The 13,176-nt window shown below is 41.2% G+C and overlaps 1 long non-coding RNA gene across 3 annotated transcripts in view; it reads left to right on the forward strand.

Moving 5' to 3' along the window:
- LOC137479398 (uncharacterized) overlaps positions 1 to 13,176 on the forward strand; it is a 44,813-nt gene that overhangs the window by 211 nt on the left and 31,426 nt on the right. The gene's annotated exons all lie outside the window — the stretch shown is intronic.

The raw sequence follows: 13,176 nt of genomic DNA on the forward strand, positions 1-13,176 counted from the left end.
CTGTAGCAAATAGTGGGAGAGTGGGGGGATGGGTGTATGAAGAGCCCTTGAGCTGTCTTTGTTTGACTTTCATCAGAAATAATTTATTAAGCCTAATTTGAAAGGCTGCATGGACAAATCTTGCAGATGCTGAAATGGAGGGATTGCTTTAGCCAACATATGGAAAATATTTACAGACTTTACACAATGGTGATATATAAGAGTAAACAGAATGTCAGATAAGCCTTGCATTCCTTTATTTTCACTTAAGACTCAGGAAAAAATGCGTGCTTCTTTGCTAGTAGGGAGAGAGGAGGGCATGTTGGAGGGCAAACTGATCTGGAGAAAAATGTGCATGCTAAGCAAAGTGAACTATCAGCTTTAAAATTCTTAAATAGTTCACGTGTCACAATATCTCCTCTGAAGTCTGTGCAAAGGCTGATTTTTGTGGACCAGGAGCTTAGGTTATGGCTCCATTTCTGTCCACCTCCATTTAACTTGCAACTAGAAGTTCAAATATCACAATTAATTTGACCCTGCTCATGGTGGGGGTAGGAGTCCGGGATGTGTCTATGCTAACTGAGGAGGGGAACAAGCCAGCCCCTAGGACAAGTTAAGGGTATTCTTCCTTTCCTTGGCCACCAAAGGCGTACCCAAGGATTTCTCATGGAAGCACTGAAGGCAGAGGGTCTCTGAGTGGCAGCTCTGCCGGAGGGAGCAGTGCCTGGGGCTGGGAGCCAAGGCAAGGCTTGGGCACTGAGCCTGTGTTCCCAGAGCTGAGCTTAGCTGCTTGGGCTTAGGCATGGTTACATTTTCCTGTGGTTTTATACTATTTCAGTGTCTGTGTTGCATAAATCTGTATTTGCCTGCCCCCCAAGCTCCTCGGGATTCCCTGGGAGCATCACACAGGAGCAGTGCTGTGCCCCGGCCGAGCAGCCCGGGGTCATTGCTCAGGCGGGAAAGGCAGGAGCAGGCTGACATCTCCAATGGGATGCAGCACAGCTGCTGCAAATGGTTTCCCATCCTCCTCAGTGGTGAATGGAGTCGTGATGCTTTTTCTTTTTTTCTTCTCTTTCAGAGGCAATGTTGCTAATATATAGGAAATGCAATACACTGCTAGTTAGGTGAGGGAAAAATGCATCTTTGACCAAGTATATTACTAACATGGAGATCTTAGGAAATGTTAGCTTGTGCAAAATACTGGTGGTTTGAAACAATGACATTTTTGAATGTTGCTGACCTAAGAACTTTCTTTGACTTTTGCTGTTGTTTCTTTTGGATATGCTTAGTTGTTTATCTAAGCAACTCTGGTCATTGAATGAGGTTTTAAGAGAAAAGGTAAGCAGAGGAAAGAAAATAATACAGGCAAATACAAGTAACTTATTCCATAGCAACTAAATTTCTTTCATTTTGAAACTCTGAGACTATTTTAAAACGTATTGATTCAGTAAAGTTTTTCATGTTTCTAAAAAGAGCAGGATTGAGAATACTTACCCATACTGAAATGCTTAGGAACTACCTAAGATTTGTTAGTTTTGGCACAGGCCTGCAAAGGCAGTCTAATGTCATCGTGTTTGAAAAAGGAGGACAGTGGCAAAGGGTGATTCAAGTGCAGCATAAACCACTTAATTGCAGCTGCTAATTTACAGCACAATCTTAGTTTTAATAAAAACAGGAGAATTGGTACACAGTGCTGGCAGAAAGCTTGAGGCAAGATCAGATTTAGCTGTGGATATCAATTAGGAAGAACAGACAATGTTTGCCATTGCTACATATATGTTTTGTTGCTTAACTTTTTCAAGATTGCTAAATCTCTATGTTGGATTGGGTTTTTTTCAATTGTGCTTGTTTTGTTTTTTTTTTAAAGGCCAGTCTGTGTCTGAGGTACTTTTTATATGACTTTGGTGTCTTGGTCTGCTCTAAGTTCCACTGACAAACACACACCAGCTCACTTGCTGCTTGGTGCTCACTCACGTCAGTGCTGGGTCCAATAAGAACCAGCTGTGAATGCATCTGAGCTGTCTCTGATACAGTTCCAAGTCTGGAAAAACTAATTCCTCCCTTTCTTTGCAGACAGTGTTGTGCAATGGCCTGAGCTCACTAAATTCTTCTGTTGTTCAACAGCAAGTAACCTAGGTACTACATCTGCTTTAATAGCAACTGGCTTGTTGAGGCAATAGATGTTTGGGAGTTTTTTGCACCCTAAGCTCTGTTTATACCAACTCACCTTTATATTGATGGAATTACAAGAAATCAGTACAACCATTACATCTTGGCCACTATTTCCATACTATTTTGCCAGCTAAGCAGAACTGAAAGACACTGTTTTCTGGCAGAACTCCAGGAATCAGGTTAATTCTGTTGCTGCTGTACACACGAAACCACTGTTAGGGAGTTTCTGTTTGCTGCTTATAAAATGATTTGAGGAAACATTTTATAGGACAGATTTCCTTAAGATGTGAAATGATGCCATGATCTGAGGTGGCTAATTATGAAACCATATGGAAAATCAAACGATAAAACAAGGAAAACAACCCAGGCACTTTGGTATTTGGTATTGTAATGTTTCCTGAAAAGGGTGAGCTTGGCTAGCAAGGTTTCCATCATTATCCCTTTCCTCTTCTACCCACTACATCCCTTGGCTCTGTAGTGCTCTTGCAGGTGTTTGTTGCAAAATACATCTAATCCCCAAGGAATCTTGATGAGTACTCAACATACAATAAGTTATTTGGGCGAACTGATCTCTAGTTCTACTTTTGGAGTGAGAAGTTTGCTGTGGTTTTTCTTCAAGAGGTTATTTTTGCCATCTGCCTTAATAATTTTAGTGTTTAGAGGTCTGCAGTTGTTGACAGCATTAACTGCCTTGTTTGTTCCCTTTCCTTCTGCAAGTAGTCTGATGTTACACAGAAACACCACCTCAACCACTTTCCTATTTTAGCATTCCAGCAAGCAATGTAGTTTTCCTGAGCTGTTTATTCTCTGCAGCTGTACTCCAAGGGTCCAAAATGAGGGCCAAAAGATAGAATCAGTTAAAGCTTTCAAGTAGTACAGCATTAATATTTGTGCTTTATCTTCATAAAATACTAATGCTAAGATAAGAAAGTGGCCACAGATATAGTTTACAACAGCACTGTACTTACAACTTGCAATGTTAGCAGCCTGCAAGCTGGTCTATCTTTGTAAACTAATAGATATTCTAATTTCTCATCTCCTTTCCAGTAAATACAGCCTATATTCAGGGCCAGGATAATCAGCTCCCTGAGATGGTGGAACTGTCTAAGATTTCCAAGGACTACATGTTCACAGCTCAGGACTAGCTTGGGTTTGGCAAGACTAATTATCAGAGTGAAAAAGCAGTAAGAATCAGTTCTTGAAAGAGCTCCAGTGATCTTAGGGAATGTGGCCCAGTTACAGTTAGGATAAAAATTAGAAAAAGCCAAGGCCTACAACTGGTATAAAGGCAAAAAGTAGTTAAAAAATGGAGGGGTGGCCTGAACAAAGACTCTGCAGTTTAGGAAATGACTGTTGAATGTAGAAAAGGGTTCTGCCCATGCCTGGTGTTATACTTGGGTTTAGGGTTAACAGAGATGAAGCCTCAGTAAACGCTGATCCAAATCAGAACCTGAATTGTTGTTCCTGGCCTGAGCTCATAACACCCCAGTTATGGCCCAGAGGAATGAGCTGCCAGGGATCTAATGTTTGCACAGCCTACCCTTCCCTCTGATCATTATATACTAATGCCCAGTTATAGCCCAGACCAATACTCCAGTATTTATTAATTTTGTGATCTATTATTTTGGTTACCCTTTTGCATTCTGTCCCCACTTGGAGCTGTGTCTCTCGCCTAACCCTAGGAATGTGTTGAACCTCAACTTGTGGCCACCAGGCATGACCCAGAGGTCATGGGAGAAATCCTTGTACAGCCAACCACCTGTTCTGGTAGCCCTTTTTCATCCCACAGTAGTCAGAGCTATTCTTTCAAGGTAATGAGCAGACTGGGTGGTGATCATCCAGCCCTCATTACATCATGTTCCTAAGAACAAGTACATTACAAAGAGAAGAGAAGAAATGCCTTTTCTCCAGGCCTATTCTGCTTGGCAGACGGACAACTTCTATCCTGGTCTGTACTGAGGCTTGCTGTAGCTACCTCCTGACAGAGCCTTCCCCAAAACCTCCCTGTCATGGTCACAGTTTGTGCTCTTCTTGAAAAATATCTTCTCTGGTGGGACAGTTTGGAACGTCCTTTCTCCAAGCTCACATTTTCAGAAAGTTGAAAAGGTGTGATATTTCAGGACTGTTGTCCTATGTTCAGCAATTTCATCCTAAATATAGCCTTGAATAAATGATTACTAACTCAAGCCACTCAGCTGGGGACCAAAGCACTGTCAAGCTCATGGAAACATGCTAACAAATGTAATGCTGACCAAATGTCTAGTACATCGTGTCACATTTTTGAGAAATATCACAAGGTAAAATATTCATTCTTTGGCAAGATGAGATCTCAACTGAGAGGTGCCAAAGGAATTCGCAAAGCTTTGGAAATCTCTACGTATCCCTTTCTCTAGGGAAAGAGAGAACTCAAACAGGAGTTCAAGCATGACAGTTTACATCTCAAAATGAAAGCTGAAAACCCAACAAGGACACACGAATTTCAACACAGTTTGTTGCCACAATTAGCAATCTGTGGAATATTGATTCTGAAGTTGTTGAATCTGTTCTCAGGGGTCTGTTTTGAAATTTATATTGTGGGGTTTGGATTGTATAATCTAATGGAAATTTGCAAGATTTTTATGCATGTTTGTTTATAAAAATCAAGGCTGTGTACTAAGTTTTTTTAATTCTCTTCTGTGCTAACATAGATATGAGCAAGGTGTATTCATTGTTAACTCAAGGAGAAGCAGGTAACCCTATCTGGCCTTGGAGGAAACAACTAAGATCAATTAAGGTATAGAAGGTCATTAGAGCAACTTCTCCTTGTAGTATTTCTGAGATAACCACTGATACAAATTCTGATGTGAAAGAGTGCACTTTGTTCAGCAAAAAGTCCCCCACTCTGGACTTACCATGCTATCAGTATTATTATGTGGTAGTTTAAGACTCTTCCCCTGGGGCTGGTGCTGTGTTTGGTGAAAGCAAAGCACAGTACTGTCTAAAGCAGCAGTACCTGAATCTTCACAGCCTCCCCACTGGTGATCAGATTTACTCTGCTCTGGGAAATAAAGTGGATCACAGGTCTGAGGATTCATTAGTATATTGTACATTGTATTGTATATTATACAGTATTCTACCCATCTCTCTTGTTGTGGGCACTTGTGCATCTAAGAGGTTGCCATAGTCTGTGCACTTCCCAGCCTCTGTGTCCTCCCCTGCCTGTGTTTGGGTAGAAAACTGAAAGAATTTTATTGTAACAACTAAGGAAAGGTGGCTTAGGGAGATTCAAAATGCACTCTGCTGCGGCTCCTAGGAAGAGTTGTTGTTTTCCATGCTGGTGAATTAGCCAAAACTAGTGGCAAGAACTGGTGGAAATTAATTACCCCAGGTAACTGGGGAAGACAGATGCTTTTGTTGGAATATGCTGTGAGCATTTGTCATGTCATTAATAACATGGCATCAATTGCCTCTCATTTGTTTCTCCCTAACTGCTTTCCTCATGCATTCCTGCTCTTAATCAGGCTTATTTCCCCATGCATCCATATGCATTTTTCTCCTAAACTTTCTGTTGTAATTTTTGTCTTTTTTTTTTTTTAATTTTAGTTTCTTCTCTATTTTTTTAGTTTTATTTTCTTCCCACAACACCCCTTTGTTTTCTATCTCCATGGCCTGTTGGCTGTGGTATACAGTTAATGCTACAATCCAGGCCTTCTGATCACATCTGTTAAAAATCTCCTGACTGAACTGGATATCATGTACTCAGGGTTACTGAAGCTTTGTGGTGCAGGGTTTGCAGCAGAGGCTCAGACAGAGCAAGCTACTCTAGATACTTCCCCTGCTTCTCTAGTGGGTTCTGAAACCTATGTCAAAGTGTATGCTAGGAAAGAGAAGTTACTGGTTTTCATTTTGGCTGCCTTAAATTTGGCATGGATTTATGTTCTCTGATCTGCATAGCAGTTACTATAGGATTAACCAAAGCTGCAAGGACAGCTACAAACAACTTACTCTTTTTAATCAGATCTGAGGGATTTATTGAACAGGTCCCCAAGACAAAATTGAAGAGTGCTGATATAATTACAATAGTTGTTACCATGGACATCAAACAAACTCTTAATCAGCCTGTCATTTCATACCCCTATTATAGAACAAAAAGTGAAGCTGGGTGCCATTTCTGCTCTGAGGAGTTTCTGTCCACCAAAAAGCTCCAGGCTAGCACACAATATGTAAATTCTGTTTATGTCAACCACTATTTTGTGTCTTTGCTGATTTATATCCTACTTGAGTGAATAATGCCTTGCACAAAAATTGATTGGCAGATTGTTGGTTGTCCTTAACCTCTGGTGTTTCTGAGGGTGTTGAACCATTAGCAATGCTGGGAAGAAGCAGAAATTAGCCAGGAACTGGTATTTCATCATGTCACTGTGGTGGTATGAGCTTGCTGATAGCCTGCAATGATGGATCAGGACAGTTGGCCTTGGAGGAAGTCTTGCCTGTTTAAGGACTAACATGAGCAGAAGCAAGATAGCTGTCATGCCTCCAGGCTGTTTCTGTGTAAGAGAAACAGACCACTGGACTGTTTTGCCAGTTAGGATGGAAAGTGTGTTTGGTTTATGTCTCATATAAATAATAAAAGTAATAAAAAGACACAAATACCTCACTGCAAATGAAACAGTCAGGAACAAATTTAAGAGAAAAACAAACAGCTGACCAAAGCTCATTAACCACTTGGACTTAAGTCTGACTTCAGTCTGCAATAAAGGGCTTTATTTGCCTCTACACTTGATGTGCTCTGTTGATTTAAGCACCTAGGGGTTTTTTTCCTGCTTCTGGCAAAAACAAGAATTGATGAGGATAATGGTGTTCATGAATGCCCCTCACTGGGGAGAAGAAGGGTGCCAGGACTCTTCTTGTTCACTCTTGTCTCTGCCCAGAAGGCCAGTCAGTGCTTGCTCTGCTGGGAGGCACTGGCAGGAGCGTGTGTTTCCTTGGCAGATGGACAACCTGTTATACACACACACACACACACACACACACACACACACTAGTACACAATGTCCTCTTTCCTGACACTCTGGAAATTAATGCAATACTCTTTCCTTGCTCAAACATCCAAGCCTGCCTTCCAGAGAGTGCAGTGCCCGAGTCACAGCCCCCAGCTCCAGGTACCACTGGCCAGGCTGGGAGCTGGGCTCAGCCCGACACTGCTCTGGCCTCTTGGGAGAGCTCTGCCTCCAAGGGAGCGGCTGAAGCCAAGCTCACATCCAAATAGTCTGTCTTGCTGTCTATCAGCCTATATCCTGGCCAGTGGCTTCTGGTGTCTGTTTCTTTGAAATGCAGAGCTATTAAATTTATTTAGCCACTTTATTTAGATCAAATGTAATTTTATGGTGTCTTGTAGGTATGTGAAAGTTGTAGTCATCTCACACAGTCTTTTGTGAAAGTTTTTTTTTTTTTTGCAATGGTCGACTTTATGTTTATGGGGACCAATTAATATTTAGGTAATGCTTTTTTTTAAAAAAGACACTTACCTTTAATATGTGTTTTTCTGCCTGTGTGTGGTTCACAAAGGTCAGCCTTATTCAATGCTGGAGAAAACACCATGGACACTTTCTGCTGATATAAGTTGCCATTAACAGAAACATATCAAATACATCGGCAGACAACAGGAGTTCTTAAGTACTGAGGAAAGATTATATTAGTTAGTGTACATATTTTAGTTATTACTACATTTCTGACCTTTATTAGATGATTACTTCACACAAGAGAACTCGCAGACCAGCCGTGCTGCACCAATGTGGAGGGTAGGTACAGCTGTCTCTGCTCTAGGAAAAAACTTATGAAAACTAAAATACTTTGTTTATAAGCATTGTGTTTGGTTGCAAAAGAATCTACCTGGATATTTCCTTGGGAGGAATGAATTTTTGGTCTGCAAAAAGAAGCAAACAGTTTTCAAATCCCTTGATCTGGTGTGTGATGCACCAGCTGGGTGACACTGCAGGGTGCACCCCTTGCTGTGGGTGCCAATGGAGAAAAAGCTGAGACTGAGCAGACTAGAAGGGTTTGTCTGAAGACATTTTTCCAGATACCAGGAACTATAATCTTTCCTGGCTTCCTTGAAATGCTGAGTGCTAAAATAAGTGTTGTAGATGGAAAAACTGAAGGAGAACACACAAACACCAGATCCAATTGAGTGGAGGCCCAAATTTCACATTTTAGGTTTCCTTCAGAAACAGTATTAGATTAAGAAAGATGAAGATAAAGGTGATGATACTTTAGGAAAAACAAGAAAAACCCCCAAAGAAACCATACAGCCCTTTTAAATCTCAAAAACAAAGTAATTTTTTACTGAATACAGTAAATCAGATTTTCAGGATAGAACAAATAATTTTTGAAGTCTGAGGTAAGCAACAGTTCTGTGATTTGGAAGACAGCGCCAGCACAGGATGGTGCAGCCTGCTTGCCAGGACAGAGCCTCCTGGGACATGTACCTTAGGCCACTGATCAATTGATTAGCCACTGATTAGCTGTTGCAGTTTTCTTCGGAATCTCTCTGTCGAATTTTTACAATATATACTTGTCACAGTTTATACTATGGTTGCAAGGCAATTATAATTGCCTAATTATTTCTGTGATTACAGATTTTTCTATATAGTTAGCTTGAGTTTTAAGTTATAAAATTTAAGGGGCTTGGGACACCCCTTGTAAAGAAAATCCTGCCTCTCTAGAGGTCAGCAGAGATGTTGGAGCTGGAGTTGCCTGGGTAAGTGGGAAGGAGTATCTGGTGCCGTTTTCCCATGGTCTCTTGGGGAATGTTCTACTCCAAGAGCATGTTAGACTTGTTAGCCCTGAGCACCCTGCACAGGCTATCTTCTCCCTTCTCTGCAAAATCTCTTGGAGGGTGTGTGTCAAGGTGGATGTGTCCATTTTGTAATTCTTAGTTCTGTGGGATCTGTGCCAGAATAGTGCAGGGGTGCCTCCAGTTGTATCGCAGAATTTTGAAAAACTTTGAAAAGAAAAAAACATGTAAAACATAACCCTACAGTATCTCAGAGGAGCAAAAATATTCTAACTGAAAGAAGGCCTGGAAATGCACAGGTTATTGAGTCACCTTCTATCCTGACATTGCTTCTCTTTCTCTCTTACCACAGCACATTTCCCTCCTACGTGAAGGCACTCTGTCAGCACTTCACTGCAGTTAGCTTGGGTGCACTGGGAATGGCTTTTAACGAGGCAGCTTAATCCTGCCTGCTCTCAGGAGTGCAACTGACAGCGAGGAGTTGTGTGCGAGAGATGCGGAGATATGGAGTTTGCAGGAAAGTGTGAGCATTGTATAAATAATCCTCTGGAGTCGATGTGTATGTTCTGGATATTGATTCATGCTAGAAGCTTAATTTGAAGTGAGCAGGAAAAGAGACTTATCAATGGCTTGAATCTGATGGTTGCTGAATGGTCACAGATCCCTAAGGAGCTTGAAAAGTTGGTTCCTCTTGCTTGTTACTGTATCCTTCTTTATTCAGTATTGTCCTGTGAGGTTTTATTTTATCTTTATTTATAGACATGTTTTTTGTCTGGGATGTTAATTGAAACCTTTTTTATGAACATGACATGCATGCATGCTAAGCAAGGAGGCTGTGTACTCACAAAGGCCACAGGGAATTTTAAACAGAGGAGTCAGGAGTGCCACAGCTGCCCTGGACTAAAGTGCCATTGGGTAGGGACAGACTGTTGTGCATGCAAGGCATCTGTCTTGGGGAATCTGCTGTTTGCTTAAATTGGTTTTTTGGGGAAAAAAAAATGTTTCTGGGGAAAGAGAGTGTTTGTAAGTGTAAGGCTATCAGACCACACTGAGGAAAAAATGAGAGGAAAAAAAGGATGTTCTTCCCCATTTGTTTTAAAGGGAAGCAAGTTTATTTGCAAAAGCAGAATCAAATTCTGAAAGCAGGGCTATGCTCTGTGGGACTGTGTATTTTTTGCACCCCTTGGCTGCACCAAGATGTCCAAAATGTTAAAGGGTTCTTAGTCTGACATTGCTAATGCTAGTAAGAAGAGAGTGCAACTCTTCTCTCATTGAAAGCCTCTTTTAATAGCCTTGTGCAAAGCTCTCTAAAGTCAGTGGAAGTGTTCTAGCAGCTAACCTCTGTGGGCACTGAGCCAGGTAATACATCCCATCTGTCCTAGTCACCTGCAAATGTGCAGAAATAACATGCAGTAGAATGTGCTTAAACTGTGCAGCACAGTTCAGGAGTTTTTATAATCTGTAACATCCTTCTTGTAAGAACTGGAACACAATGCAATCCTTTTAAAAACCATAAAAAGACCCCCAAAACTCACCAGCACAAAGCAACAAAAAACCATACCCACAAACAAACAAAATACTCCCAGCAAACAAACGTACAACTCCACCTAAACAAAACACCAAAAATATTCAGGGCAAATCCTGAAGATCTGCTTCTGAGAAACGCGTTTATTGTGTGAAAACTGGAGTCCAAAATCAGTCCAGAGAAGTTCTATGATATTAAAAGAAAACAGAATTTCCTGCTGCAGTACAGCAGATGAGGAGGCTGTGAGCCACTATATTTGGAAAGAACAGGTATATGAACAAATTAATTACAAGTGCTTTATAAGTTTACTCTCTTTAGTGTTCTCAAGCTGAAGCCACCTCTCTGGGCAATAAAGATATATAGCTCCTGTGGCAAGAGAGGTAAAAAGAAACTGGCCTGGCTTTTTACTTCTCCTTCAACCTTCACATTTTAAAATGTGATGTCTTGGCATTTGAATTTTTTTTCAGTCTCTTTAACATTATTTCAGACCTGTGGTGCCAAGATCCATTTCCTAAGATGCCTGTGACTAGCAGCTGATGAAATCCTTGTCAGAATGGTATCAGTCATCATTAGAGATGACTATTTTCTGACTCTTTTGAGGTGATTCTGGCAGCTAAGGAATCTGAGGTGCAGAGGAGGAGCAGCAGCAGGATCTGAGCTCCTGTCTTACTTGTTAGCTGTGATAGCCTCTTCCTCTGGATCCTTGTTTTCCTTCACATGCTGCTGGTCTTCTAAGACCTTTCTTCCAAGTGCTGGAGGTGCCCACTGACAACTTAGTCTTTTTTAAATCTCTTTTCATGCTTTTTCTGTGCTGGAGTGGAAAACTTCACTACATTAATGACAAGCTCATTTTCAGAAACAACAACATTTTCCTTAAATGCCTCTGCTGGGAGAGGGTGAGAGTTTGTATTTTCTTCAGCTGTTCAGTTGGCTTTTATGTCTTTTTACTTAAATAGCTTGATTTATTTTGTTGTCAGAAATTTGCAAATTCAGAGCTCTGGTAATGTGTACAAATATTTACAGATGGCAGCAACAGTTGGAATAATGTCTGAACAGCCTTCCTCACAGCAGTTAGCAGGATATCCAGAAAGAACTGAAACTACAAGAGGGTTTGCTAGACACAAGCAACAAGAGACAAACAGCTTATTCAGTGGAGAAGGCTAATCTCCATTATGATTGTGAATTTGCTTTCTCCATCTTATTAGTCTGCATTACTGGAAAGAAGTGTTATCGAAATGAACTTTCTTCACTTTTAACAGGGCCTTTTGCAGAGCAGTTTCTTAAACACTCTGGATTAGACCCACTCAGGGTTTGAGAAGAATTAATGTTTGACATCTTGCCTCATATTTTGTGAGCTTTTGATGAGATAAAATGGATGTTTTTACGTAGCTGGCAAGGCAGCTTCTCTCCACAGCTAAGAAGGTATGGGCTTTTACACATAGTATCTTCTCCACAAGAAAGAAAAAGGATTACTCTGAAGAGTCTACCTCTTCTATTGAGACACATAAGAAAATTGGCAAAACTTCCTAGTCTAAAGCAGGTCCTCTTCCTCATCTCTTGTAAGTCATCAGTTGCAGACACCAGCACAGTCACTGGATCAGTTCCTGTGGAGCTTGGGTCATGGCAACTGTGGTGCTTTCATCACATGAGAGACTGTGACTGGGGAAAACCTGCCCTTGTGTTAGTTCCTGCCTTTGTGTCAGAACTGGTGCTTGTGTACGTAACTGTCGAGCAAACCATACCAGAGGCATGTGCATAGGTGAAAACTAAACATTTGGGACAGAAGGAAAGGGAGGGAAATTAATTTTCACCCAGATCATCTCCCTGATTTATCTCATGGTTGCATTGCTATTCCTGCTGATAAAGAAAGAGGAGAATGTAAAACAGGCTCTTGTGACAGCAGCCTGCACTCGCATCAGCATGAGGCAAGTGTAAAACTATTGTCCAAACCCCAGTCTGTACAGCTCTCACATTTGGCAGGAGAATCAGAAGCACAGTTCCTCACAGCCATTGGTTTGCCATTTTAAGCATCTAGTTTAGTCAAAAACAGTGAATGAAAAGTTGTAACTATGAAGAGTATGTGGTATGGAATTCATGCAAAATATTCATATTCAAAACAGTTTTAGATCTCATCTGGGCCTAACATGCTCTGAGGCCACAACTGTATTTTGATCCAATTACAATGTGTCCACAAAAACCATGAGATGCCACAAATACCACTTCATTATTGAATTCAGCTTTCAAGTCCTTGTCCCTTTACCTCCCTGGAGGTGAAATAGTGAGAAGATACTAGCAAGAGCCTGATAGCTTTGACCTGAATGAGTCCTGAAAAAATAATATCTCTTTCTAGAAGTTATAATGAGCTTTCTAAACAGACTTCCCAAAAACCAGGTAGTTCAATTCATCAGGAGGAAGAAAGTACTTGGAATGTGGAGATGGCCAGATTATGAAGTTTGTTATTTATTCGAATATTGCACATATTGCAACATGTGTTGCAGCATGATTGACCTAAATTCCACCTATTTAAAATCCCTCAAGAAAAGTCAAGCTCAATATGTAAAAGGTTAGTATGGCGTGTTGTAGCCATGCCTAATAGCAGAGAGCAGCACAGTGCTGCGTGGTAGGAGCTGGGGCTGATCTGTAAATGCTGCACACAGCTGCTGCTGTCTGGGGAGTGCAGCATGCCCCGGGCTGGTGAACCCCAGCAGGCAGGGTGCAGGCAGCT

The sequence above is a fragment of the Anomalospiza imberbis genome, chromosome 9, assembly GCF_031753505.1.
Source record: "Anomalospiza imberbis isolate Cuckoo-Finch-1a 21T00152 chromosome 9, ASM3175350v1, whole genome shotgun sequence".
In the NCBI taxonomy this organism is placed as follows: domain Eukaryota; kingdom Metazoa; phylum Chordata; class Aves; order Passeriformes; family Viduidae; genus Anomalospiza; species Anomalospiza imberbis.